Genomic DNA, 25,615 nt, shown 5'->3' on the forward strand with positions numbered 1-25,615 from the left:
ATGAGAAGGAGATGCACCGCAGTACTTAATGCGCTAGTGGCCACACCAGATACTGAATGTTCCTTTTGATTTTGACCCCCCCTTTGTTCAGGGACACATTATTCAATTTCTGTTAGTCACATGTCTGTGGAACTTGTTCAGTTTATGTCTCAGTTGTTGAATACAAATATTTACACGTTAAGTTTGCTGAAAAAAACGCAGTTGACAGGGAGAGGACGTTTATTTTTTTGCTGAGTTTTGAATGTTCTATGGATGGTTTTAAACTGCAGTAATTTATGTCTGAGATTATATGAACATGACTGGGCATTCTAACATATCTGTGTCCATTCATCATCAATAGCCTTTCCCAGGTCTTCCTCACATTTTTGCTTTACATTTTTTGTGTCATCGGGAAAAGCCTCTATTAGCCATTGATACAATTTGGAAATCAACTTTGGAGGTTTTTCCGACTGTCTTAAAATAGCATCTGGCTTGTCCAGTGTTTGCTGGACAGAGACAATAAAGTGTTGTATCTGCAATAATTCACCTCAGGTCTGTCACAGACTGGTCTTCCCTGGCTGCCTGACCTCAGGTCTATCACAGACTGGTCTTCCCTGGCTGCCTGACCTCAGGTCTGTCACAGACTGGTCTTCCCTGGCTGCCTGACCTCAGGTCTGTCACAGACTGGTCTTCCCTGGCTGCCTGACCTCAGCTCTGTCACAGACTGGTCTTCCCTGGCTGCCTGACCTCAGGTCTGTCACAGACTGGTCTTCCCTGGCTGCCTGACCTCAGGTCTGTCACAGACTGGTCTTCCCTGGCTGCCTGACCTCAGCTCTGTCACAGACTGGTCTTCCCTGGCTGCCTGACCTCGGCTCTGTCACAGACTGGTCTTCCCTGGCTGCCTGACCTCAGGTCTGTCACAGACTGGTCTTCCCTGGCTGCCTGACTCTGCTGAGACCCCTGTCACCATCTAATCCTGCTAAGACATGATGAGCATAGTGTTGTGTACTGACTGCACTAGAGGGATGCATTCCCGCTGGATGCCTGCGGATCCCGACAGAGATCATTGCGTTTGCGGTCTGCATTGTTAATGCTGCGGGCGGCATCGGAGGTCAGACAGACAACTTTGGGACTCAAATATTTTTGTTGTCCCATCGATTATTTTGAAACGGTCCTCTTTCTGCTTTGTATGCGTTAGCCTACCTATTGTATTAAAGCACGTGTTCTTCTCATGATTCACACACTCAAATTCACTGCTTCAACTACAGTAGCCTGCCTCCTAGTTGGGCATGTCGTCTCATTGAAATAAATTAGGCTGCCTACTTGGGCAGAGAATCACATTTCAGTTAACTTGAATATGAAATGAACTTAAATATGATTAGACTGTGGTTTACTCCAGTGTCTGTAAATAAATATTGATAATGAAAAGAAGTGGAGGGAGCTCAACCAAAGTGAGTCGAAGTCAAAAAATGTAATCATCATTGAAAAGGAAAAGGCTCGGTCAGGCTACTGTGGTGAGCAGGTATTGAGCCTTTTAATTTTCAGTAGGTATGGATCACCCATTTATTTGTCTCTGCCTGCAAATCATCCTCCTAAAAGGTAGGTTATATCCTATAGGACTATGCAAAACGGCGCTGTCATCATTATTGCTGCTTCCTGTTTTGATTTTTCTATTTTTTATTTCACCTTTATTTAACCAGGTAGGCCAGCTGAGAACAAGTTCTCATTTACAACTGCGAACTGACCAAGATAAAGTTGTTCAGTAGCCATACCTGCGAGATCATGTGCACGTGGGGTCTCAATTAGAGTAGGCTATAGCCTATGTATACATAGGCGGCGAAGCATGGGGCAGTTATCTTTCCAAGGAAATGTACTTCCTAAAAAGGCCTATGATTACGCTATAGTTTACTACATTGCCTAGAAATAGGCCAAAATATTGATCACCCATATTTCTCAGTCTGAAAATCTTCCCACTCATAAAGGGTAGGCTATACAAATAGCTCAAGCGAAAGTGCAAGTCTCTCCAACTCTGCTCTCTTCAAACTACATCTAGCATAATGGCTGATATAATTTAATCTATTTTTTAAGTTATTTATGCGCATTTGATATTGCCTATATGGCGGCAAATTGCTGGGACCATGGCTAACGCTTGAAATAACATTGCGGGACAGTGGATGTGTTTGGGACCCGTTCTTGCGGTAGCTGGTGGGAATTGGACAGAAAGCAAGCGGGTGCAGGCGGGAGCGGGTGCGGGCGGGAGAGCGGGTGCGGGCGGGAGCGGGTGCGGGCGGGGGCGGGGGCGGGTGCGGGCGGGAGCGGGTGCGGGCGGGAGCGGGTGCAGGCGGGAGCGGGTGCAGGTGGGAGCGGGATAAAAAAAATTGTTCAGCGCAGACCTCTACTCTGCACCATGACAGTGAAGCCTGTAATGTTAGAGCTGTTTAGTACTGTGTCAGTGTGAAAAGTAAGGAATTAGCCAGGGAAACTGACAGATTAATAACGTTACATTGACATACTGACTAATAAAACTCACATTGCACTGAAAAACGTCATAATATCAATCTTCAATCATTTGGCCGATGGTTTCATTGTTTGATTCAAGTCTAGTTTGATTGAGGCAAAAATAATAGCTAATGTTAGCCAACTTTTGGCCAGCTCTCTCTCTAACGGTACATCAACTGGCGAAAGCTTGCCAAGTTCATTTACTTCTGAAATGTGGTTAGACAAAGGCTACAAAACATTCCCAAACAAACAACTGCTGTTAGATAGTAATAATAGCCACCTCATATCGCTATCTGACAGATGTGTGTGGTAGTTAATCACTATGTAGCTTATTCATTCACCTCAATTACCTTGCCAGCTACATCAGCCAACTAAAGAGTAGCTTGTTTTTGTTCTGCTTCCTTTTACAACTCGGTGAAAGAGGCAACACTATTCTCAACTGTCCCGCGCTGGTCCAGCCAGCCTTCCAGAAGCTTTGCCTTCACACAGCCTGTCAGTGGTGTCCCGTGGTCCTAAATCCAGTTGGACAAACTCTGCAAACAGCCTGCCCGACTGCTCAGAGGCGTCCACATGGTCCTAAAGTACACCGTTGCCATGTTTTGTATTACATTCCAATGATCAAACTGGGACAAAAATGCTATTTTAGAATGTGGCAGGGACATATCCCCCCTGTCCCCATTGAAAGTTGCACCCCTGCTGTAGAGTAGCATTCATCGTGTTATGTTTGCTGTTCTTACCTTGGCAAAATATGACTGATTGCCCATAAAGTTAATCTATTTGCTTATGAGGGATTCCTAACATGCTCTGAAAGGTACTAGGGAAGATCGGGAAATAGACCTTGACTGTGTTGGTGAAAAGATGCTATTCCTTCCATCCGATACACACACACACGAGCACAGACACACACACACAGACTGAAGGGATGACTAACAGTATAGGACCAGCCATACACACTGAGGATAGCTAGGTATAATCTCCTTATTCTGAGTAACTAACCTCAATCTCCATTTCTCTCTCCCTTCCCTCTCTCTCGCCCTCTCCCTTCCCTCTCTTCCCTCGCTCTCTTTCTCTCTCTCTCTCTCTCCCTTCCCTTCTCTCTCTCTTTCTCTCTCTCCCTTCCCCTCCCTCTCTCTTTCTCTCTCTCTCCCTTCCTTCCCTCACTCTCTCTTTCACTCCGCATTCCTCCTTATTTCCGAGTAGCTAACCTCAGCCGACCAGAACCTCTCTCTCTCTCTTTCCCTGCCTCTCTCCCCCTCTCTCCCCATTTCTCCTTATTCTAATTAGCTAACCTGAGTTGACCTGGAACCTCCAGTTTACACACTTGTCCTCATATGGTCTGTAGAGACCTTACATAATAGCACCAGCCCCCCTCCCATTGCTTTCCCACTCTCCTTTTTTTCCTCCATCTCTCTTTCTTAATCTGACTGCCCTCTTTCTCTCTGCGCGTCACTTCATGTATAATGTGTATTGACATGGCCCAGCATGAACCTTTGAGTGAATTAGTCACTTGCCTGTGTGTGTGTGTGTGTGTGTGTGTGTGTGTGTGTGTGTGTGTGTGTGTGTGTGTGTGTGTGTGTGTGTGTGTGTGTGTGTGTGTGTGTGTGTGTGTGTGTGTGTGTGTGTGTGTGTGTGTGTGTACCTCATATTGCCTCTTGTTTGATGCCTGATACATTTTATCATGCCGTTTCTCAGACGTAGTACATAGAAGTCCATTGTTTTGTTCCAGTCTGGTATAACCTCTAGTTTGGTGTGCTTGCTGAATGGAAAGCACAGCTTCAGAACCTCTTCATAAATCAATTCAAATCCAAGTTTATTTGTCATGTGCGCCGAATACAACAGTGAAATGCTTACTTACAGGCTCTAACCAATAGTGCAAAAAAGGTATTAGGTGAACAGTAGGTAAGTAAAGAAGTAAAACAACAGTAAAAATACAGGCTATATACAGTAGCAAGGCTATAAAAGTATGTTTTCGCCCACAGGACTGCCACTGATTGGATGTTTTTTGTTTGTCACGCCATTCTCAGTAAAACCTAGACGTGTGTGAAAAGCCCAGGAGGCCGGCCGTCTCTGAGATACTGGAACCGTTGTGCCTGGCACCGACGATCATACTACGCTCAAAGTCGCTTAGGTCACTAGTTTTGCCCATTGTGACGTTCAGTCGAACTTTAACTTAATGCCTCGGTGTCTGTCTGCCTACTTTATATGTCAAGTCACAGCCACATGACTCACTGTCTATAAGAGCAAACCATTTTGGTGAACCAGGTGGTGTACCTATAGCCTACTATACTACAATACTACTATACTAGCCCACTATAAGAAGTTCACACCGACAAACCACCTCAAAATAGGTCATTATAACTAACACATAGCCTCTGAAAACCCTATTACTACCATTTATACTACTACTACTACTACTACACTACCACCACTACCACCACTACCACTACCACTACTACTACCACTACTGCCGCTACCACTGCTACTGATACTACTACCACTACTACTACCATTACTACTACTACTACTACTACTACTATTTCACAACCATAAATACTTCAAGACTAGCAAGCACACCACATTTACTTCAGTAAATGTCATTTTCTAGTTGGAATAACAAGGTACTGATGTGGTTATAGGAATTATAGTATAAATAATAACAGCTAAATAACGTGTTGACTGATACAGTAACAATGATAATGCCATCATGTGCATAATCAAGTGGAATTCAAGGTAGGTCTGTCTGTCTGGCAGGCACATGTTTTCAAGGTAACCAGGGACCCCTCTCTCGCCCTTTGCCTGTGTTTGGACACCTGTAGTTTGAGGTCATCTCCAAACAGTGTGTATAAGGACAGTGACCCAGGTCGCTATCACTGCAGGCCGACACAGGTAGGCTAAACATAGTTAACCAGGGGGCATATTCTTTACTCCGATTCTGTTGTGAAACGGTTTCTTAAGAACTGCAGACCCCATGGTGAACCACAGTGGGGAATGAGAAAGCGGGATACAGGATTATGCATTATATCTAATCTAGTTATCCTTAGATGCCTGCATCCAATTGTGGTTATTAAATCACTTTCTGAGAAGACTCTGTTGAGTTCAATGGAAGACTAAAATAAGCACATAATACGCAACCATCACATTATTATGTTGTCTGCCTACATCAAGGTTAGGGACAAATAATTTCTTGGAAATTCAATTACTGACTATGAACAGATTGGAAAAGTAACCTATTCTTGACTGGTGATTCAATGCAATGCATTATTGAATTGAATGAGATGAGATTGAATAGATCCCTGACTCTGTTCTCTACCATAGTTTAGCAACTGGGATTGTATAAATATTATTCCTATCCACATCTGAGTGTAATCGTATGCTTCCACCAGACGTTTTCCTTGGCTACGAGAACTCATCTCATCTGAGAACAGTGCAGGAAGGAAATGTGTAAAAAGATGACACACATGTACTGTACTCTAAATGGTCTAGAAGAGTGTAGCCTACACTGGATAAACAAGATAGGATCAGAGCAAATTGAATGTCCCCAAGGATGGAAATTGTCTAGGACACATCATTAATTATTCTGTATGTAAATATGCTGCCCATAGACATAACATCATATACAGATCATACAATATATATAGTGTACATTGCCCATTGATAATTAATCTACTGACACACACTATACAATACACACAGATAGCCTTGATGATAATAACATAATGTTGGCTTGCTTTTTTTGTGCCCTTCCAGCTCCAATATATCCTGTCTCTAAACATTCAGGAGCATTAGTGTATTTCCTCGGGGAGGGCAGACATGGGACAGAGAGAGAGTGAGGGGGGGTGAGAGAGAGAAGGGTGTGTGAGAGAGAGAACGAGAGGCACAGAGAGAGGGGTGACTGGCTGTATGGTGTGTTTTTGTGCTTCTGACCACGTAGGAATACCAAAACCTTGTTTGCTCCCATTTTCTCCATCTGTGCATTCCTTCATACCATGACATGTAACATACATAACATATATGTAATAAAGTGTAGTCCTTCATACCATGACATGTTTTCATGTAACATACATAACATATATGTAATAAAGTGTATTCCTTCATACCATGACATGTTTTACATGTAACATACATAACATATATGTAATAAAGTGTATTCCTTCATACCATGACATTTTTTACATGTAACATACATAACATATATGTAATAAAGTGTAGTCCTTCATACCATTACATGTTTTACATGTAACATACATAACATATATGTAATAAAGTGTATTCCTTCATACCATGACATGTTTTACATGTAACATACATAACATATATGTAATAAAGTGTATTCCTTCATACCATGACATGTAACATACATAACATATATGTAATAAAGTGTATTCCTTCATACCATGACATTTTTTCATGTAACATACATAACATATATGTAATAAAGTGTAGTCCTTCATACCATTACATGTTTTACATGTAACATACATAACATATATGTAATAAAGTGTATTCCTTCATACCATGACATGTTTTCATGTAACATACATAACATATATGTAATAAAGTGTATTCCTTCATACCATGACATTTTTTACATGTAACATACATAACATATATGTAATAAAGTGTATTCCTTCATACCATGACATGTTTTCATGTAACATACATAACATATATGTAATAAAGTGCATTCCTTCATACCATTACATGTTTTACATGTAACATACACTGTACATAAAGTATAGTAAATTAATAACAAATAGCAGTTCTGCTTTCTGTAAATGTATTATACATATACGTAAGTATTATACATGCTTGTGTACTTTTTATGAAAGTGAATTCCATGAAAGTGAATTCATGGAAGGAAGGATTATAGGCTGCTTAACAACACAAAGTAGCTTAGTTGTGAAAGTTCAGCTAAGTTCAGCAATTTCTTTGGGAAATATTTTCTGATTTTATTGTACAGATAGAGGATGACAGTGAGGAAAGATGGAAAGAGGTTGTGTCAAAGGGCTGTAAGCTGGATTCAAACCTACCTACTACACCATAGACATAGTAAATGTACATTTGTTCCCCTCAAATTCATATGTGCTACACATGTACTAAATTCTTATGTACTATACATGTCAGCCTGGCCTATCAGAAAAGACGTGACATAGTAAATGTACATTTGTGTCACGCTGGTGTAAAGGATTTGGAGACAGACGCAGGAATACATCATCTGGGTTTTTAATACACCCAAAACAAACACGTATACAAAACACTGGGATGTACCCAAACAAAAGAGCAAGGGTCAACCTTTAAGAACGACACGAGACCCATAATACACAAAACACGCAGCACAGGCTGAGACAATGCATAGGTACTCACACGACCAACGGACATGGGAACAATAATCGACAGACCAATGGGGAAACAAAGGGCACATTTATGCAAACACAATCAGTGAGGAATTGGAACCAGGTGTGCGTAAGGACACAGTTCTGTGCAGCCTAGAAGGCCGGTGGTGTCAACCTCTGTAACTGGTGAACATAATGAGCAGCAGTACCGGGAGGATTCTTGACAATTTGTTCCCTTCCAATTAGTATGATATGTTATGTTGGGCATGGTTACATAACAAAGAAGGTTATTTAAAGGGATAGTTTACCCAAATTACAAAATGACATGTTGGTTTCCTTATCCTGTAAGCAGGGAATAACAGAAATCCATGCTTTGGTTTTATTTCCCTGGCACCATTTTCCAAATGCTAATGTTTTAGCATTAGTGGCACAAATGCTAATCAAATGTATGCTTACTATGGTACTCCTGAGTCCGTTGGGTAAATGCAGCCTATACATACTATGAAAGTGATTTCCCTGGAGGTTTGATCAACTGGATAACAACCTGAGTGAGCTGTATTGAATGTTAATCTGAGGACCATTCAATGGCTCCATCTGTGCAATCCTTCAGTATACATACTGTACACATTTTAATTGAAAGACAATCGCAAAGTGTACATGCCATAATTACATGTTTACATGGAACATATAAGACCACAATACAGTATAGTAAATTAATAACAAATAGCAATTGCACTTTTGTTTTCTGTAAATGTATTATATATGTACAGTACCAGTCAAAGGTTTGGACACCTACTCATTCAATGGTTTTTCTTTTTTATTTATTATTTTGACTATTTTCTACGTTGAAGAATAATAGTGAAGACATCAAAACTATGAAGTAACACATATGGAATGATGTAGCAACCCAAAAAGTGTATTTTAGATTTTGGATTCTTCAAAGTCTCATGGTTCCACCTGTCACAAGAGGGCGGCAGAGACCGTCCTAGAGACATTAACGACACTCAGGTGTGTCCTATTTACTCATTATGATTTCCCTGTTAAAAGAGGTGTGTTTTAGGTTGTCCTGTGCTGAAGTTTGAATTGTGTGCCGTGTGCGTTTGTCTCCTGAGTGAGTTTTTGAGAGTGTTTGTGGTTTTCCAAGTGTTACTGTAATCCTTCCGTTACCATTTCTCAGTAAAGTATTATGTTTATCATGAACCACTGATTCCTTGTCTGGTCTATTCTCTGCCCTTGAGTCCAACCTCACCATGTCACAGCAAGCTTCAGCCTACAACATGGACCCAGCAGAGAGCACCCAGATCAAGAATGTTGCGAGGATGCAAGGGGTTCCTCACCCAGTGCTCTCTGGTGTTCGAGCAACAGTCCTCTTCGTTCCACACCGATCGGGCCATGATCGCCAACATAATCTCTCTACCCTTGGGCAAGGCCCTGACGTGGGCAACGGCGGTGTGGGAACAGCAGCCACCATCCTGCTGCTCCATATTAGCCTTCACTGTCGAGCTGCGATGAGTCTTCGACCACCCAGTTGGTGGATGAGAAGCGTCCAGCTGACTGTTTAACATCCGTCAAGTGGCCAGACCAGTGACTGACTTCGCCATTGAGTTACGCACTCTCGCCGCCGAGAGTGGGTGGAATACAGAGGAAATAGTCATCGCTTTCCACCAGGGGTTGTCTAACTCGATCAAGGATGAACTGGCCTCTCGGGAACTGGGAGAGGACCTTGAGTCCCTGATAACGCTGGCAATCAGGATCAACAACCAACTCCGAGAACGCGTGAGACACCCCAGTATCCCGGTTTCCTGAGCACCCCAAGCCCCCCAAACCCAGCATTGAAGAGCCTATGCAGCTGGGACGCACACGTCTGAGCCCACAGGAGCGTGACAGGCTCATGCGCAAAGACTGTGGAGGTCTCGGCCATCTCCATGCTACCTGCCCAGAGCTGACGGGAAATGCCAATGCTCGCCAGGACAGGGGGAGACCGTGACGCTTTCAGTTACCTCCCGGTTACCAAGTCACCGTCTCTTACTACCCGCAACCCTCCACTAGGACAACCATCAGCACCAGATTCAAGCCTTTGTGGACACCGAGGCCGCCAAAACTTTAATTGTTCAAGACTTCACCAGTGTGTTACAGATCCCCCGCGTGAAATGTCCCATTCCTCTGCAGATTCAAGCCCTCGATGGACGCCCCATTTGTTACGGATACCATTATCCTGTGTGTGTGTGTGTATCCTGTGTGTGTTTCTTTTCTCTCCGTCTCCCCTCACAGGTGAAAATCATCACTCCCCAATCAGTCAACAATCAACCCATCAATCAGAAGACACACATCCTCCTGTTTCCTACCCTATCACAGTTCCTTCCCCATGGTTTAAAAACCCCATCATTTGTTTGCTCTAGAGCTCAATCTCTTTGTAATGCCATGTTTGTAGATCTCTGTTCTTGATAGATTTCAGTAGCAATCTCTTTGTAAATGCCATGTATGTAGATCTCTCTCTTTGCGTCTTAACCTCTTCTTTTGTTTGAGCACCTCCAAATCACTTTGTCATCTCCTGTGAGTATTGTTTTTGCTTATGGTGTTTTGTTGGTGGGAAAAGGGGAAACCAAGACAAGTCGCCCATGGGCATACACTACCCGTAGGTAAACTTTGTTAAAAACACTAGTTAGAACTGGGCGGACCACCCACTGTATTTTTGGTTAGTTAGTTAGCTGTTGTTAAAGTAGGCTAGTCTAGCTTAGGGGTGTTTTTGCATATTTGTTTCTTTCCTTGGGTCCAGCTCAGCCCCTTTTCCTGCTCCCCCCATTACCGTGTGTTTATCAAATAAACCTTGAGTTTGACGGTAGATTTCAGTTGTCCTGGTTATTACGTTCACACTTTTACTTGGTCACAATTATAATTTACATGAGTTATGTTACGGGTCTCATTACCATCCCCCCTAGACTGTCGGGCCAAAAGGGATTCGTAACATAAGTGGGGGCTCCTCCGGGATCTGTCTTTACTGACACCCATGCCGCTCATGTAGATTGTTGATAGTGGTATAGTTAAGTGTTGAACGTTATAGCTGAAGTAGCATTAGTGCTTGCTATTTTCTTTGGCTCTTGTGAAGTAGTGTAAGATGGCTACTTTTGATTTGAAGTCCTTTTTGGATAACCCTTCGTGGGAGGTTTTTGACAAATGTCGTAGAGTTGATTTAATGACCTTGGCTGACCATTATTCAGTATCGATTCCACAGAATGTAGTTAAGTCGGAGGTTAAAAAGCTGGTGTTAAATGTATTGTTGGAAGAGCAGGTGCTTGTGTTACCGCTGCCTGAGCATACTACCCCTGTAGGGGATGTTGCTGCTCCTGTAAGCCCATTGGTGTCTGATAATGAGGGCGAGGCTAAAACACCAGCCACATTGTCCCGTTTTGATCCACTCTCCCCACTGTCAAATGTTGATGCCAGGAGGGATGTCCGTTTAGCACAGTTCCAACTAGAGGTGGAAGAGAGAGACCAAATTAGGCGAGAGACTCTCCAGTTGGAGATGTGTAAAATTGAGGCAGAAAAAGAACGAGAAGAGCGGCATTTAGATTTGGAGATGGGTAAAATTGAGGCAGAAAAAGAACAGCGGCATTTAGATTTGGAGATGTGTAAAATTGAGGCAGAAAAAGAACGAGAACGAGAACAGAGGCAGATGACGTTTAAAATGCGCCAGATGGAACTGGAGGCAGAGACAGCGAGGCTAGCCTTCGTTCCTGCTGTCACTGTTAGTGAGTCGTCCTCACCAGCTGTGTCCTCAAACACGTTTGACATTAGTAGGCAGATTGCCTTAGTACCTTTGTTCAGAGAGTCAGAGGTTGACTCCTATTTTTGTGTATTTGAGCGTATAGCCGTAGCATTGAAGTGGCCTGAAGAGGTATGGTGCCTATTACTTCAGTGTAAATTAACTGGTAAAGCCCAAGAGGTTTTGTCAGCGCTACCTCTGGAGGACAGTTTGAATTATGAAGTAGTCAAAGCTACTGTTCTTCGTGCCTATGAGCTTGTGCCTGAGGCATACCGACAGAGATTTAGGTCTCATAGAAAGTCTTCTAGTAAGACTTATGTGGAATTTGCTAGAGACAAGGGAAATCTGTTTGATAAATGGCATGCTGCTAGTAAGGTAACTGATTTCAACTCTCTCCGGGAGTTAATCTTGTTGCTTACCCGAACGCATTGTAGTTTACCTAAACGAACAGAAAGTATCCTCCCTGGCAGAAGCGTCTGTGTTGGCAGACGAGTTTGTGTTGACGCACAAGAGTGTGTTTTCGGCTCAAACTGAGAGTAGAGACACTGAGTTTCCTACCTTTAGCCCTAGTCGACCAGCAGTAGTATATCAAGCACGGCAGAAGACTGAGCGTTCCTGTTTCTATTGTCATAAAGTGGGACATATGATTAATGATTGCTTCATGCTTAAACGCAAACAAGGGATGCCTCTTCGTGCCAAGCCGCCAACAGGTGTTGCTCTAATTCGTACGGTTGTGAGGTCTGCAACAAAACAGGTGCCTAAGGGTAACTGCAGTTTGAAAGTCTCAGTCCCCGACCGCAGTTATGAACCATTCATTTTCGAGGGGTTTGTGTCCCTAACGAATGACGAAGCGTCTCAGCGTCCGGTTAAAATCCTTAGAGATACTGGTGCGGCGCAGTCGTTTATATTGTCTGATGTGTTGCCCTTATCTGACGATACATACTGTGGTTCCAGTGTGTTAGTGCAGGGTATTGAAATGGGTTTTGTCCCCGTGCCATTGCACTTTGTGAAAGTACACTCTGAGTTAATCAGTGGAATGTTCAGAGTGGGGGTACGTCCTATGTTGCCAGTGAAAGGTGTGACCTTTATAATGGGTAACGATATTGCCGGAGGAAAGGTAGTACCCGTATTGGAAGTATTGGATAAAAGTGACCACTCTCTCTCGAATGAGTTGGCACAGAGTTATCCACATGTGTTCCCCGCTTGTGCTGTCACTCGTGCTCAGGCACTACAAGAGGGTGACGTGATAGATTTGTTGAACACTGTTCTGTTCAAAGAGGATGATCAAGAGGATGGATTGTGTGATACCTCTGAGAAGTTGATCACCTCTGACAAACAGCCCAGGAAAGAATTAAAGAATGTTGAACTTATTGCTGATGCAATACAGTTACCAGTCACTCGTGAGCAGCTGATTGCTAACCAAAAGGTTGACAACAAACTTGCTAAATGTTTTACTAGTGTTGTCTCATTGGAAGATGTGAAGAAGAAGAACGTGGCTTACTTCATTGATGGTAATCTCCTCATGCGTAAATGGAAATCCCATGTTGACGCGGGTGGAGATTGGAATGCTGTTTACCAAATAGTGATTCCTACAGCCTTTCGACAAAATGTGTTATCCCTTGCTCATGATCACCAGTGGTCTGGTCATTTAGGAATTACAAAGACGTATGATCGGATCCTTCGACATTTCTTTTGGCCGGGTTTAAAACAAGATGTGACTCAGTTCTGTCGGACATGCCACACATGTCAGATAACAGGAAAACCAAATCAGGTTATTCCTCCCGCTCCTCTTTGTCCCATACCTGTCATAGGTGAACCATTTGAGCATGTGGTGGTTGATTGTGTCGGACCGTTACCGAAGACAAAATCGGGTAACCAGTTTTTGTTAACGATAATGTGTATGGCTACAAGATACCCCGAGGCTATTCCTCTGAGAAGGATTACAGCTCCGATAGTGAGTAAAGCCTTAATAAAATTCTTCACGACATTCGGGTTACCTAAGGTGGTACAAAGCGATCAAGGTACCAATTTCCTATCCAAGCTCTTCAAGCAGGTGTTGAAATCCTTATCAATTACGCACCGTGTATCAAGCGCCTATCACCCAGAGTCTCAGGGTGCGCTTGAAAGATGGCATCAGACACTGAAGTCTATGCTACGTAAATATTGTTTGGAATCTGAGAAAGATTGGGATGAGGGAGTTCCTCTAGTTTTGTTTGCTGCTCGTGAAACTGTGCAGGAGTCCCTAGGTTTCAGCCCGGCTGAACTAGTGTTTGGTCACACAGTAAGAGGACCAATGAAAGTCCTTAAAGAACAGTTCTTGTCCCAAGAGTTGTGTACCAGAGATGAGAATGTGTTGGACTATGTTAGTCGCTTTCGTGAGCGCCTACACCAAGCTTGTGCTCTTGCAAAGGAAGCTCTGTCTTCCTCACAGAGGAGCATGAAAAGACACTATGATAAAGAGGCTGTTTCTCGTCCACTACAGCCAGGTGACCAAGTACTGGTGTTATTACCTGTTCCAGGATCTTCACTGTCAGCTCGTTTCTCTGGTCCTTATTTAATTGAAAAGAAAATAAGTGAAACTGACTATGTGCTTCAAACTCCTGATAGAAAACGCCAATATCGTGTGTGTCACATTAACATGTTGAAAGCATACCACACCCGACCCATCACACAGTTAGATAGTTCAAAAACAGAGGAAGGTACTGCTGTCTCCTCTGCTACTACTGCGATGATAGTGGACTGTCAAATTGATGATGTTGATGGCTTGGAGTTGCGCAATACTCAGCAGCAGTGTGTTAGATTGCCCAACTCAGAAATGCTGCTGTCTATCCAGTCAGGTCTGGTTCATTTAACGGATGGACAGGCTAATGATATTGTGAGGCTACTACACAGTTTTCCATGTCTCTTTAATGACGTTCCTATTCGCACAAATGTGTTGGAACATGACATTAATGTTGGAAATGCTACACCTATCAAGCAACACCCATATCGTATCAACGCTTCCAAGAGGAAGATAATGAGGGATGAGGTGAAATATTTGTTGGAGAATGACCTGGCTAAGCCAAGTTCAAGCCCTTGGAGTTCTCCTTGCATTCTGGTTCCTAAACCTGATGGTACGTCCAGGTTATGTACGGATTATCGAAAGGTAAATTCTGTCACAATGCCAGATTCGTTCCCGTTACCCAGACTGGATAACTGTATCGATACTATTGGTGCTGCTAAGTATGTAACCAAGTTGGACCTCTTAAAAGGTTACTGGCAGGTTCCGTTAACTTCACGTGCTTCAGAGATTTCTGCCTTTGTGACCCCAGACAACTTCCTACAGTACTCAGTCATGGCTTTTGGGATGCGAAATGCACCAGCCACTTTCCAACGACTGGTTAACTCCGTATTAGCTGGCGTTCCTAATTGTAGTGCATACCTTGATGACCTAGTGATTTATTCGTCTGAGTGGTCAGATCATGTTGACTCGCTAAGGGTAGTATGTGAACGGTTGGCAGCTTCTTCTCTAACCCTGTACTTGGCAAAGTGTGAGTTTGGGAAGGCTACTGTTACCTATCTCGGTAAAGAGGTTGGCCATGGACAGGTGCGCCCTGTTGATGCCAAGGTCTTGGCTATAACTGCATTCCCTGCACCTACCACTAGACGAGAGCTACGCCGCTTTTTAGGGATGGTTGGCTACTACCGTAGCTTCTGTAAAAATGTCTCTGCGGTAGTTGCTCCATTGACTGATTTGCTCAGTCCTGCAAGACCATTTGTGTGGTCCCCTGATTGTAAGAGAGCTTTTGAATCAGCGAAAGCACTCTTATGTAGTACCCCTGTACTTGCTGCTCCGGATTTTGAACAACCGTTCAAGCTTGAGGTAGATGCTAGTGCCAGAGGTGCTGGTGCTGTTCTACTGCAGCAGGACAAGAGTGGAGTAGATCATCCTGTTTGTTATTTTTCCCGTAAATTGAATAAATGTCAAACAAACTATGCGACAATAGAACAAGAAGCTCTTGCTTTGTTGTTGGCTCTGCAATACTTGGAAGTATACATTGGTTCCAGTGCCCTACCAGTGATTGTGTATACTGACCATAACCCCTTAGTTTTTCTCCACCGAATGTACAACCAGAACCAGCGCCTTATGCGTTGGGCGCTGATTGTACAAAATTTGAATTTGGAGATCCGCCACAAAAAGGGTTCTGATAATGTGTTTGCGGATGCTTTGTCTCGTGTGTAATAATTTTTGTATGTTTTGCAAGGTTGTTACTTTGTTGTTGTGAGTATTCATTAATACTGTGATCGCAATCCCCCCTAGGGTTGCTCTTTTAAGGGTGGGAGTGTTACGGATACCATTATCCTGTGTGTGTGTGTGTGTATCCTGTGTGTGTTTCTTTTCTCTCCGTCTCCCCTCACAGGTGAAAATCATCACTCCCCAATCAGTCAACAATCAACCCATCAATCAGAAGACACACCTCCTCCTGTTTCCTACCCTATCACAGTTCCTTCCCCATGGTTTAAAAACCCCATCATTTGTTTGCTCTAGAGCTCAATCTCTTTGTAATGCCATGTTTGTAGATCTCTGTTCTTGATAGATTTCAGTAGCAATCTCTTTGTAAATGCCATGTATGTAGATCTCTCTCTTTGCGTCTTAACCTCTTCTTTTGTTTGAGCACCTCCAAATCACTTTGTCATCTCCTGTGAGTATTGTTTTTGCTTATGGTGTTTTGTTGGTGGGAAAAGGGGAAACCAAGACAAGTCGCCCATGGGCATACACTACCCGTAGGTAAACTTTGTTAAAAACACTAGTTAGAACTGGGCGGACCACCCACTGTATTTTTGGTTAGTTAGTTAGCTGTTGTTAAAGTAGGTTAGTCTAGCTTAGGAGTGTTTTTGCATATTTGTTTCTTTCCTTGGGTCCAGCTCAGCCCCTTTTCCTGCTCCCCCCATTACCGTGTGTTTATCAAATAAACCTTGAGTTTGACGGTAGATTTCAGTTGTCCTGGTTATTACGTTCACACTTTTACTTTGTCACAATTATAATTTACATGAGTTATGTTACGGGTCTCATTACCATCCCCCCTAGACTGTCGGGCCAAAAGGGATTCGTAACAGGTGGAATATCAGACCAAGCCCATTCTACTGCAGGTTGGGGCGACCCACTCTGAGACTCTTAGTTTTCTGTTGATCGCTGCTTCCGAGAACCCCCTTGTCCTAGGGTAGCCCTGGCTAGCGCTACATAACACAATAGTTTCCCTGTCCACGGGACACCTACTAGACTTGGGTAAAGACTGCAAGACGAAATGTTTAAGACCCCCACCAAGAGCCTCGCTGTGTCCTCCTGCATCCCTTGAAGACCAAGACTTTTCCGCTCTCCCGCCAGAATAATTTGACCTCTGGCCGCCACCCCTTCCCCTCATTGTCCTTACGGCTGTGCCATAGAACTCCTACCCATCGTCACACCTCCCCGGGGTTGTTTGTAGTCCCCCTCGACCGCTGAAGATGCAGTCATGAACAATTACATCCGGGAGTTGTTGGAGGCAGGTTTAATTCGCCCCTCTATATCCCCTGCTGGTGCAAGCTTCTTCTTTGTTCGGAAAGAAGAATCGAGGCCTGCATCCCTGCATCGATTACAGAGGGCTGAACCAGATTATGATCAAGAATTGTTACCCCCAGCCCCTGATGTCCTCTGCATTGGGGTTGGTCTAAGGGGCCCAATTCTTCATCAAACTGGACCTCTGCCATGCTTACAATCTGGTGAGAATCAGGGATATGATTGGAATACTGCATTAAACACCCCTAGTGGCCACTGAGTATTTAGTCACGCCCTTTGGATTATCGAACTCACTGGCAGTCTTTCAAGCATTGGTCAATGACACCCTGAAGGATATGTTGAATTGCTTTGTCTTTGTTTACCTCGATGACATCTTGATCTCCTCCAGACCCTTTCGGAACACACATACTGCATGTCCGCCAAGTCCTGAGATGCTTCCTGCAGAATCAACTTTATGTCAAGATAGAGAAGTGTGAGTTCCACGTATCCCCGGTTTCCTTCCTGAGTCAGATTATGTTTATCGCAGGCATCCAAATGTACCCCGGGAAATATTGAGGTGGTTGCCAACTGACCCCGTTTTTGCTGGACCCCCGAGGCTGACAGGGCATTCATGGAGCTCAATGGATGTATCACCTCTAGATCCATCCTCGTTCATCCTGATCTGACTCCTCCCTTTTGTGGTGGGGGTGGACACCTCGTACCCCGGAACAGGGGCGGTCCTTTCACAGCGGCACGAGGAGGACAAGAAACTGCACCCATGTGCCTTTCTCTTCAAGCGGTTCTCGCAGGCAGAATGCAACTACAATGTAGGCAACCGGTAGCTCTTGGCAGTTAAGTGGGCTCTTGAGGGGTGGAGAAACCAGTTGGAGGGGGCACCTCATCCTTTCGTGATCTAGATGGACCACAAGATCTTCGTCTCCATTCAAGAAGCCAAGAGGTTGAACGCTCGCAAGACTAGATGGGCTCTGTTTTTTAACAGGTTCAATTTCAAACTAGCCTATCGCCCAGGATCCAAGAATCAGAAGGCAGATGTCCTGTCCCGCCAACACGATGTCTCTAATGAGGAGAGGGTCCTCAAGCCCATCATCCCCAACTCACGCATTCTGGCCCCAGTGATATGGAGTATTGAGACCACTGTCCGACAAGCCCAGACCCGAGAACCTGACCCCGGCAGGGGGACCCACTAACAGACTTTATATTCCGCGATCAGCCCAGGTCCTGATTACTACAATGGTGATACTCAAAATTAACTGGACATCCAGGGGTTAATTGGACACTGGAGATCCTGAGGCGGAAATTCTGGTGGCCCAACATGATGGAGGATGTGAGATCCTTTGTTGAGGCCTGTTCCATCTGGGCCCAAAGCACGTCTTCACCTCAGCGACCAGCTGGGTTTCTCCAACCTCTGCCCGTCCCCAGCCGACCCTGGTCTATGTGTCTGGAGACTTTGTCACAGGGTTACCTCCATCTCAAGGGCTTACCACTATCCTGGTGGTCGTTCATCGGTTCTCCAAAGCAGCCCATTTCATCGCCTTACCCAAGTTGCACTCAGCAAAAAAGACTGCTCATATCATGGTTATCCATACACTGACTTCCCCAGGACATTGTCTCAGATCGTGGGCCCTAGTTTGTCGTACGTGAATCTGGCCTTCATGGTCAAATTTCTGCAAATAAACCACTACTAAAGGACACCAATAATAATAAGAGACTTGCTTAGGCCAAGAAACACGAGCAATGGACATTAGACTGGTGGAAATCTGTCCTTTTGTCTGATGAGTCAAATTTGAGATTTTTAGTTCCAACCGCCATGTCTTTGTGAGAGACGCAGAGTAGGTAAACAGATGATATCTGCGGGTGTGATGGTGTGGGGGTGCTTTGCTGGCGACACTGTGATTCATTTAGAATTCAAGACACAATTAACCAGCATGGCTACCACAGCATTCTGCAGCGATACGCCATCCCATCTGGTTTTCGCTTAGTGGGACTATCATTTGTTTTTCAACAGGACAATGACCCAACACACCTACAGGCTGTGTAAGGGCTATTTTACCAAGAAGAAGAGTGATGGAGTGCTGCATCAGATGACCGGGCCTCCACAATCCCCTGACCTCAACCAAATTGAGATGGTTTGGGATGAGTTGGACCACAGAGTGAAGGAAAAGCAGCCAGCAAGTGCTCAGCATATTTGGAAACCCCTTCAAGACTGTTGGAAAAGCATTCCAGGTGAAGCTGGTTGAGAGAAGGCCAAGAGCATGCAAAGCTGTCTCAAAGCAAAGGGTGGCTACTTTGAAGAAAATTAAATACATTTTGATTTACATAACACTTTTTTGGTAACTAAATTATTCCATATGTGTTATTTCATAGTAGTTTGTAGAAACAATGCTTAACAACACAAAGTAGCTTAGTTGTGAAAGTTCAGCTAAGTTCAGCAATTTCTTTGGGAAATATTTTCTGATTTTATTGTACAGATAGAGGATGACAGTGAGGAAAGATGGAAAGAGGTTGTGTCAAAGGGCTGTAAGCTGGATTCAAACCTACCTTTACTACACCATAGCCATAGTAAATGTACATTTGTTCCCCTCCAATTCATAAGTGCTACACATGTACTAAATTCTTATGTACTATACATGTCAGCCTGGCCTATCAGAAAAGACGTGACATAGTAAATGTACATTTGTGTCACGCTGGTGTAAAGGATTTGGAGACAGACGCAGGAATACATCATCTGGGTTTTTAATACACCCAAAACAAACACGTATACAAAACACTGGGATGTACCCAAACAAAAGAGCAAGGGTCAACCTTTAAGAACGACACGAGACCCATAATACACAAAGCACGCAGCACAGGCTGAGACAATGCATAGGTACTCACACGACCAACGGACATGGGAACAATAATCGACAGACCAATGGGGAAACAAACATTTATGCAAACACAATCAGTGAGGAATTGGAACCAGGTGTGCGTAATGACACAGTTCTGTGCAGCCTAGAAGGCCGGTGTTGTCAACCTCTGTAACTGGTGAACAGACTGAGCAGCAGGTGTGCGTAATGACACAGTTCTGTGCAGCCTAGAAGGCCGGTGGTGTCAACCTCTGTAACTGGTGAACAGACTGAGCAGCAGTACCTGGAGAATTCTTGACAATTTGTTCCCTTCCAATTAGTATGATATGTTATGTTGGGCATGGTTACATAACAAAGAAGGTTATTTAAAGGGATAGTTTACCCAAATTACAAAATGACATGTTGGTTTCCTTATCCAGTAAGGAGTCTAGACAGGGAATGACAGAAATCCATGCTTTGGTTTTATTTCCCTGGCACCATTTTCCAAATGCTAATGTTTTAGCATTAGTGGCACAAATTCCATTCATGTCATGGTACCAATATGATTTTTTGTGCATCATGTCTAAATCATCTGAATGTATTTCAAAGTCACTTATAGATAGATGATTTGAACATGATGGGCAAAAAATTATAATATCGGTACTATGTACTAAATGCTTATGTACTATACAAGTCAGCCTGACCTCTCAGAATAGACGTAATTAGTATGATATGTTGTGTTTGGTATGGCTGCCTATGTCAGTTGGCTTCATAAGTAGGTAGGCTTGCTTCTTCGGGATCGGTGTTCCTTCCACGGGACGGTTGAGCTAATGAAGGCTAATGCGATTAGCATGAGGTTGTAAGTAACAAGAACATTTCCCAGGACATAGACATATCTCATATTGGCAGAAAGTTCTTGTTAATATATCTGCGCTGAACAGTAGCTATTACAGTGAAAGAATACCATGCTATTGTTTGAGGAGAGTGCACAATTTTGAACATGAAATGTTATTAATTAACAAATTAGGCACATTTGGGCAGTCTTGATACAAAAGTCTGAACCGAAATGCAATGGTTCATTGGATCAGTCTAAAACTTTGCCCGTGCACTGCTGCCATCTAGTGGTCAAAATCTAAATAGCACTTGGGCTAGACTAATACATTATGGCCCAGGTGCAATTTTTTTTCTCTTGCATTTCAAAAATGATGGTACAAAAAATACTAAACGGCTGTCTTTTTTCTTTGTATTATCTTTTACCAGATCTATTGTGTTATATTCTCCTACATTCCTTTCACATTTCCACAAAATTCAAAGTGTTCCCTTTCAAATGGTACCTAGAATATGCAGGGCCTGAGCTACAGGCAGTTAGATTTGGGTATGTCATTTTAGGCGAAAATGTAGAAAAAGGGGCCTATGTTGCCTTTGGTCCAATTCAATAATCACCTTTCAGACTAGCCAGCCTAATGGGATTGGTGATCCCAAGACATGAAGATTATAGACAGCATTGGAAATCTGTTATAACCCGAATTGAACCCATTTTACATACTCTGTTATTATTATTATTATTATTATTATTAATATTATGTGTTGTTCGGTGTTTACTGTTTACTGTATCTGTATTGTGTGTGTACTGTATATAGTCTATGTGTATGTTCCTCTGTCTACATTCTGTCTGTATATTCTGTCTGTATATTTGCTCTCCCTAATGTTTAAATGCCTGTCCTAATATGTATATATTTCTTAATTCCATTCCTTTACTTTTAGATTTGTGCGTATGGTTGTGAATTGTTAGATATTACTGCACTGTTGGAACTAGGAACACAAACATTTTGCTACACCCGCAATAACATCTGCTAAATATGTGTATGTGACCAATAACATTTGATTTGACTTGACTTAAATTCTGGCAACAGGTCAAATTCCTGGTATGTGTAAAAGTAAACTCCATTCATAATTTCAACTGTACAAATAAATAACAAATAGTAATTGAACTTTTGCTTTAAACATATCTGTACATATTTTGTATATTTTGGTCATTTATCCAGATAGACTCACAGTCAGTGCATTAACTAAGGTAGGTAAGACAACTACATTCACAGTCAGTGCATTAACTAAGGTAGTCAAGACAACTACATTCACAGTCAGTGCATTAACTAAGGTAGGCAAGACAACTACATTCACAGTCAGTGCATTAATTAAGGTAGGCAAGACAACTACATTCACAGTCAGTGCATTAACTAAGGTATCCAAGACAACTACATTCACAGTCAGTGAATTAACTAAGGTAGGCAAGACAACTACATTCACAGTCAGTGCATTAACTAAGGTATCCAAGACAACTACATTCACAGTCAGTGCATTAACTAAGGTAGGCAAGACAACTACATTCACAGTCAGTGCATTAACTAAGGTAGCCAAGACAACTACATTCACAGTCAGTGCATTAACTAAGGTAGGTAAGACAACTACATTCACAGTCAGTGCATTAACTAAGGTAGGCAAGACAACTACATTCACAGTCAGTGCATTAACTAAGGTAGGCAAGACAACTACATTCACAGTCAGTGCATTAACTAAGGTAGGCAAGACAACTACATTCACAGTCAGTGCATTAACTAAGGTAGGCAAGACAACTACATTCACAGTCAGTGCATTAACTAAGGTAGGCAAGACAACTACATTCACAGTCAGTGCATTAACTAAGGTAGCCAAGACAACTACATTCACAGTCAGTGCATTAACTAAGGTAGGTAAGAACTACATTCACAGTCAGTGTATTCAGGTAGTCAACTACAGTCACAGTCAGTGCAACTAAGGTAGGTAAGACAACTACATTCACAGTCAGTGCATTAACTAAGGTAGGTAAGACAACTACATTCACAGTCAGTGCATTAACTAAGGTAGGCAAGACAACTACATTCACAGTCAGTGCATTAACTAAGGTAGCCAAGACAACTACATTCACAGTCAGTGCATTAACTAAGGTAGGCAAGACAACTACATTCACAGTCAGTGCATTAACTAAGGTAGGTAAGACAACTACATTCACAGTCAGTGCATTAACTAAGGTATCCAAGACAACTACATTCACAGTCAGTGCATTAACTAAGGTAGGTAAGACAACTACATTCACAGTCAGTGCATTAACTAAGGTAGGTAAGACAACTACATTCACAGTCAGTGCATTAACTAAGGTAGGTAAGACAACTACATTCACAGTCAGTGCATTAACTAAGGTATCCAAGACAACTACATTCACAGTCAGTGCATTAACTAAGGTAGACAACTACATTCACAGCAAGACAACTACATTCACAGTCAGTGAATTCAACTAAGGTAGGTAAGACAACTACATTCACAGTCAGTGCATTAACTAAGGTATCCAAGACAACTACATTCACAGTCAGTGCATTAACTAAGGTAGGCAAGACAACTACATTCACAGTCAGTGCATTAACTAAGGTAGGTAAGACAACTACATTCACAGTCAGTGAATTCAACTAAGGTAGGTAAGACAACTACATTCACAGTCAGTGCATTAACTAAGGTAGGCAAGACAACTACATTCACAGTCAGTGCATTAACTAAGGTATCCAAGACAACTACATTCACAGTCAGTGCATTAACTAAGGTAGGTAAGACAACTACATTCACAGTCAGTGCATTAACTAAGGTAGGTAAGACAACTACATTCACAGTCAGTGAATTCAACTAAGGTAGCCAAGACAACTACATTCACAGTCAGTGCATTAACTAAGGTAGGTAAGACAACTACATTCACAGTCAGTGCATTAACTAAGGTAGCCAAGACAACTACATTCACAGTCAGTGATTTAACTAAGGTAGGTAAGACAACTACATTCACAGTCAGTGCATTAACTAAGGTATCCAAGACAACTACATTCACAGTCAGTGCATTAACTAAGGTAGGCAAGACAACTACATTCACAGTCAGTGCATTAACTAAGGTAGGTAAGACAACTACATTCACAGTCAGTGCATTAACTAAGGTAGGTAAGACAACTACATTCACAGTCAGGGAATTCAACTAAGGTAGGTACGACAACTACATTCACAGTCAGTGCATTAACTAAGGTAGGCAAGACAACTACATTCACAGTCAGTGCATTAACTAAGGTAGGCAAGACAACTACATTCACAGTCAGTGCATTAACTAAGGTAGGCAAGACAACTACATTCACAGTCAGTGAATTCAACTAAGGTAGGCAAGACAACTACATTCACAGTCAGTGCATTAACTAAGGTAGGCAAGACAACTACATTCACAGTCAGTGCATTAACTAAGGTAGGCAAGACAACTACATTCACAGTCAGTGCATTAACTAAGGTATCCAAGACAACTACATTCACAGTCAGTGCATTAACTAAGGTATCCAAGACAACTACATTCACAGTCAGTGCATTAACTAAGGTAGGTAAGACAACTACATTCACAGTCAGTGCATTAACTAAGGTAGGTAAGACAACTACATTCACAGTCAGTGCATTAACTAAGGTAGGCAAGACAACTACATTCACAGTCAGTGCATTAACTAAGGTAGGTAAGACAACTACATTCACAGTCAGTGCATTAACTAAGGTAGGTAAGACAACTACATTCACAGTCAGTGCATTCAACTAAGGTAGGCAAGACAACTACATTCACAGTCAGTGCATTAACTAAGGTAGGCAAGACAACTACATTCACAGTCAGTGCATTAACTAAGGTAGGCAAGACAACTACATTCACAGTCAGTGCATTAACTAAGGTAGGTAAGACAACTACATTCACAGTCAGTGAATTCAACTAAAGTAGCCAAGACAACTACATTCACAGTCAGTGCATTCAACTAAGGTAGCCAAGACAACTACATTCACAGTCAGTGAATTCAACTAAGGTAGGCAAGACAACTACATTCACAGTCAGTGCATTAACTAAGGTAGGCAAGACAACTACATTCACAGTCAGTGAATTCAACTAAGGTAGCCAAGACAACTACATTCACAGTCAGTGCATTCAACTAAGGTAGCCAAGACAACTACATTCACAGTCAGTGAATTCAACTAAAGTAGCCGAGACAACTACATTCACAGTCAGTGCATTAACTAAGGTAGGCAAGACAACTACATTCACAGTCAGTGCATTCAACTAAAGTAGCCGAGACAACTACATTCACAGTCAGTGAATTCAACTAAGGTAGCCAAGACAACCACATTCACAGTCAGTGCATTCAACTAAGGTAGACAAGACAACTACATTCACAGTCAGTGAATTCAACTAAGGTAGCCGAGACAACTACATTCACAGTCAGTGAATTCAACTAAGGTAGGCAAGACAACTACATTCACAGTCAGTGCATTCAACTAAAGTAGCCGAGACAACTACATTCACAGTCAGTGAATTCAACTAAAGTAGCCGAGACAACTACATTCACAGTCAGTGAATTCAACTAAGGTAGCCAAGACAACTACATTCACAGTCAGTGAATTCAACTAAGGTAGCCAAGACAATCACATTTACAGTCATTGCAAGAAAACTTTCCTCAATAAAGCAGATATCATTCAAATCAGTGCTAATAAGATATGCTCCGTGTATTACACGTGGAGGTGAATTCCATGGATGGATGGATAAATGTAAAGTTCAGTTGAGCAATGAGTCAGTGGGCATCCCAGTTCAGGA

The 25,615-nt window shown here is 42.7% G+C and overlaps 1 protein-coding gene across 1 annotated transcript in view; it reads left to right on the forward strand.

The window, feature by feature from the left end:
• The window catches only part of LOC139424506 (myb/SANT-like DNA-binding domain-containing protein 4), a 1,073,247-nt gene that overhangs the window by 58,445 nt on the left and 989,187 nt on the right, over positions 1–25,615 (forward strand). The gene's annotated exons all lie outside the window — the stretch shown is intronic.

This window comes from Oncorhynchus clarkii, chromosome 13 (genome assembly GCF_045791955.1).
Source record: "Oncorhynchus clarkii lewisi isolate Uvic-CL-2024 chromosome 13, UVic_Ocla_1.0, whole genome shotgun sequence".
NCBI classification, from domain to species: Eukaryota; Metazoa; Chordata; class Actinopteri; order Salmoniformes; family Salmonidae; genus Oncorhynchus; species Oncorhynchus clarkii.